Consider the following 5,210-nt stretch of genomic DNA (forward strand, 5'->3'; position numbering starts at 1 on the left):
GATCAGCACCCTCCTCTCCTGACACCCTCTGTGCTGTTGTGACCTCCCCAATAGATCAGCACCCTCCTCTCCTGACATCCTCTGTGCTGCTGGGACCTCCCCTATAAGACCAGCAGCCTCCTCTCCTGACATCCTCTGTGCTGCTGTCACCCTCCCCTATAAGATCAGCACCCTCCTCTCCTGACATCCTCTGTGCTGCTGTGATGCTGTGACCTCCCCTACAAGACCAGCAGCCTTCCTACTGACACCCTCTGTGCTGCTGTGATCTCGCCTATAAGATCAGCCCCCTCCTCTCCTGACATCCTCTGTGCTGCTTTGACCTCCCCTATAAGATCAGCACCCTCCTCTCCTGACATCCTCTGTGCTGCTGTGACCTCTCCTATAAGATCAGCACCCTCCTCTCCTGACATCCTCTGTGCTGCTGTGACCTCCCCTATAAGATCAGCACCCTCCTCTCCTGACATCCTCTGTGCTGCTGTGACCTCCCCTATAAGATCAGCACCCTCCTCTCCTGAACTCCTCTGAGCTGCTTTGACCTCCCCTATAAGATCAGCACCCTCCTCTCCTGACATCCTCTGTGCTGCTGTGACCTCTCATATAAGATCAGCACCCTCCTCTCCTGACATCCTCTGTGCTGCTGTGACCTCCCCTATAAGATCAGCACCCTCCTCTCCTGACATCCTCTGTGCTGCTGTGACCTCCCCTATAAGATCAGCACCCTCCTCTCCGGAACTCCTCTGTGCTGCTTTGACCTCCCCTATAAGATCAGCACCCTCCTCTCCTGACATCCTCTGTGCTGCTTTCACCTCCCCTATAAGATCAGCACCCTCCTCTCCTGACATCCTCTGTGCTGCTGTGACCTCCCCTATAAGATCAGCCCCCTCCTCTCCTGACATCCTCTGTGCTGATGTGACCTTGGGGGGGGGGGGGGCGCAACATCAGGGTGAGTTGGCAATATGTTTATTGGGGGCAGCGGAAGTGGGGTGGGCAATGCTTACTGGGGGTAGCAGCAAGGGACCAAACATTATGTTTATTGGGGTCAGCAGGGAGGGGAGGCAGGCAGTGTTTTTTGGGGACAGCGTGGGGGGGGGCAGTAGCGGATCATAATGTGGGCAGATTGACTGGGGGGGGGGGCCAGGTTGGGTGGACTGCCCAGGGCCCAGGGTACATTTAATCCGCCACTGACATATATACATTCCCTACACACACACACATACATACAGATACAGTACATACTGTTGCACACATATGTACATTCCATACGCACACACACACACACACACACACACACACATACAGATACAGTACATACTGTTGCACACATATATACATTCCATACACACTCACTTACTGATACACACACATATACATTACGTACACACACACACACACACATACAGCAAGCACCAGGAGCGATACGCAGTATAGTGGAGGGTGCACATGACAGGGAGATGATGAGGAGCAGGAGGGGGTTAATGCCAGTGGCGGGAGAGCAGTAAGGCCGGCCGGAATGGCTGGCCCAGCAGCTGCGGTCTCCTATACATCGTTCGATGCGGCGTTGCGCTGGGTGCAGCGCTATGGGACGGGTTGTTTGTTGGCAAAAACGGAAATTGAGGCGAAGTTTCGCCTGTTGCCGGTCCACCCTGATAGTTTTCGGTTGCTAGGGTGTTGGTGGCAGCGGCAATACTTTGTGGACCTCTGTCTCCCCATGGGGTGTTCCATTTCATGTTCGTTCCTTTTTAGAGTGGGTGGTGCGGCAGGAATCCCAAGTGGACTCTGTGCTGCATTACCTGGACGATTTTTTGTTCCTAGGTCCGGCCGGATCTAGGGTTTGCGCGATTCTGCTCCATAATATGGATGGCATGTTACTTCGGGGTCCCGTTGGCACCCGATAAGACGGAGGGCCCGGCTACGGTGATAAAGTTCCTGGGAATTGAGATTGACACAGGGCGGATGGAATGCCGGCTTCCAGAGGAGAAGCTGAGGGAACTGGTGATCGCGGTAGAGGGGGCGTTTCGGCAAAGCAAACTGCGTTTGCGGGAGCTCCAGTCGCTACTGGGCCATCTGAATTTTGCCTGCCGCATCATGCCCATGGGCCGGGTGTTCTGCAGGCGGTTAGCGGCGGCGACGGGGGGTGTGCATTCCCCCCAGAGGCTGTCCGGCGACTTTCAGGATGACTTACGGGTATGGAGGGAGTTTTTGTAATGGGAGATCGGTGGTGATGGGTGGGGTGGTCACAAGTGCGGATTTGCAGTTGTATACAGATATGTCGGGGAGCGTGGGTTTTGGAACTTATCTCCAGGGACGTTGGTGTGTGGAGCGTTGGCCGGCGGCTTGGAGGGAGTTGAGACTTTGGCTTTGGCAATTTGGCTTTTCTAGAACTTTTTCCGACATTGGTGGCAGTGTCAGTGTGGGGTGAGCTTTTTAGGGATCTCAAAGTGAAGTTTCATTGCGACAACATAGGTGTGGTGCAGGCCATCAATGCTCAGACGGCCACTTCGCCACCCGTAGTTCGCTTGTTGCGCAGATTAGTTTTGCTTGGAGTTGAATGCGCATTTTGTTGCTGTGCATGTTCCAGGTGTTTGTAATGATATAGCGGATGCCCTTTCTCGTTTTCAGTGGGATCGTTTTCGGGAATTGGCCCCGTCGGCAGAGGTGGAGGGTGAACAGTGTCCAGAAGGGCTGTGGACCGTGGTGTAGGTGCGGCGCTTGGCTTGGTGCGGCAGTCGGTTGCTGCGGGTACGTGGTCTGCGTATTCTGTTTGTTGGCTTGTGGGCTTGGTTTGTTGACTTGTTGGCTTGTTGGCATGTTGCGTGAAATCGGTGAAGTGGGCGCAGTTGAGTGGGAGGAATGTGTACTTTACTTTATTGGTTGGTCGTATGGGGCGCCTGACGGCCTTGGCATTTTGGTTCAAGGCTAAGGGAATTGAGGACGTAACTAAATTCTTTTTGGTCAGACAGGCCATGAAGGGTTATAGGAGGGGAGCGGTGGTACGGGACCGTTGGAGGCCGGTGTCGTTTCAATTGTTGGGACATCTGGGGGTGATATTGGGGGAGGTCTGTGTCTCTGGTTTCGAGTTGTCTCTTTTCAGGCTGGCATTTTCTCTGGCATTTTTCGGGGCGTTCCGGATTTCAGAGCCGGTGTCACCCAGCAAGGGAAGCCCAGGGGGGCCTGTTTTTGGGGAATGTGCAACTGCAGGGGGTAGTGTTGGATTACCGGGTGCGTAGGTCTAAGACAGACCAGTTAGGTAGGGGTCGGCTGGTGACCCTGGAGGAGTTGTCGGGGGCCTTAATGTGTCCAGTTTGGTATTTTAGAGAGTTTATGGGAATACGCCCGGTGGGGGGTGGTCCTCTGTTGGTGCATGGGGATGGGACGTTTTTGTCAACGTTTCAATTTGTGCGGGTTTTTCGGCGGTGTTTGCGGGCTGCGGGCCTAGTTCCCGCTGAATTCAGCTCGCACTCGTTCCGAATTGGGGCCGCCACGGAAGCGGCAAGGTGGGGGCTTAGTCAGGAGGCGATCCGGAAGGTGGGCCGCTGGGAATCGGACAGGTTCCGCTTGTATGTTTGTCCGGAGCTGCTGTAGGCACTGGGGCGGGTGGGTGCTGTGATTGGGGGTGTGTTTTGCCATGTTGGTTGTTGACTGTTGTTTTTTTATCTTTTAGGTCCCCCCCAGCGCCTAGTGTGGATAGTAGGGCACTCCTACGTCCATTGGGGAGGTCTCAGGTGCGGCCGGCAGGACGTCAGTTGGGGTTCCCACGGGCAGAGGTTCAGGTGCGGTGGCTGGGTACAAAAGGGCTGCTGTGGTCCCGTATTTTGCCTGTGGTACAGTATTATACATGCATGGATAGGGCCCCCAACATCCTAGTCGTACACGTAGGCGGGAATGATTTGGGTGTGCGGATCTCCAGGGTGATTGTTAGGGACATAAAACTGGATATGCTTCGGCTCTGGTGCTCATTCCTGTCCATTATCTTAATTTGGTGCGACATGGTGGCGCGCAAATGCTGGCATCAGGGGAGGTCCTTGGCAGGGCTGAATAGGGCTCAGGCCAAGATTAATAAAATTGTGGGGCGTTTTGTAGCGAGGAACAGGGGCTTTGTGGCGCGCCACTGGGAATTGGAGAAGCCGTCAGACGAATTCTTGCGGGCCGATGGTGTTCACTTGAACGCCATGGGCCTGGACTTGTTGACACTGGAAATAAAGGAGACTATTGAGAGAGTCCTGCAGGCGTGGAGGGACGACTGGGCATAAGGGGTCATGCCCGGTCGTTGTGGCAGGAGCAGGAGGAGGATTTGGAGGCATTGGTTATATATCTTTGGTGATTTTGTGGTATTGGTCCTGGGGGGCTGGGGAGCTACCCAGCTCGAAATATATATACATATCCTGTGGCTAAGCCCCAGAAAGGGTGTTAGGTCTCCAAAATATGGTGCCCCCGGGTTTGGTGCCCACGGCTGGGGGTAAGTGGAGATCAGGTCAATAATACATTGGAGGAAGTTGCCTTCAAGTCCTCTTCCTGTGACTGGTTATTCTCAGGTTCTGATGCAACTGTTAAAGAATGTTTACACGCTAATATACAGAAGTGTTTTATGTTATTTATACAATAACGTTTTATATGGAAGTTGTACAGTTTAATAACATTGGGCTGCTGTGGCCTTTGCACCAAACCTGTTGTCTGTGTTCTATGGAGGGAAAGGGGGGTTTGGTAGGGCCTCAGCGTATCTTGCATATTCCCTAGTCATGATACATTACATACTGTTGCACACATATATACATTACACACACACACAGATACATTACATACTGTTGCACACATATATACATTCCATACACACTCGCTTACTGATACACATATATACATTATGTACACACACACACACACACATACAGATACAGTACATACTAATGCACACATATATACATTCCATACACACTCGCTTACTGATACACACATATACGTTATGTACACACACACACACACACATACAGATACAGTACATACTAATGCACACATATATACATTCCATACACACTCGCTTACTGATACACACATATACGTTACGTACACACACACACACACACACACATACAGATACAGTACATACTAATGCACACATATATACATTCCATACACACATACAGATACATTACATACTGTTGCACACATATATACATTCCATACACACTCACTTACTGATACACACATATACATTA

Source organism: Dendropsophus ebraccatus, chromosome 5, assembly GCF_027789765.1.
Source record: "Dendropsophus ebraccatus isolate aDenEbr1 chromosome 5, aDenEbr1.pat, whole genome shotgun sequence".
Taxonomy (NCBI): domain Eukaryota; kingdom Metazoa; phylum Chordata; class Amphibia; order Anura; family Hylidae; genus Dendropsophus; species Dendropsophus ebraccatus.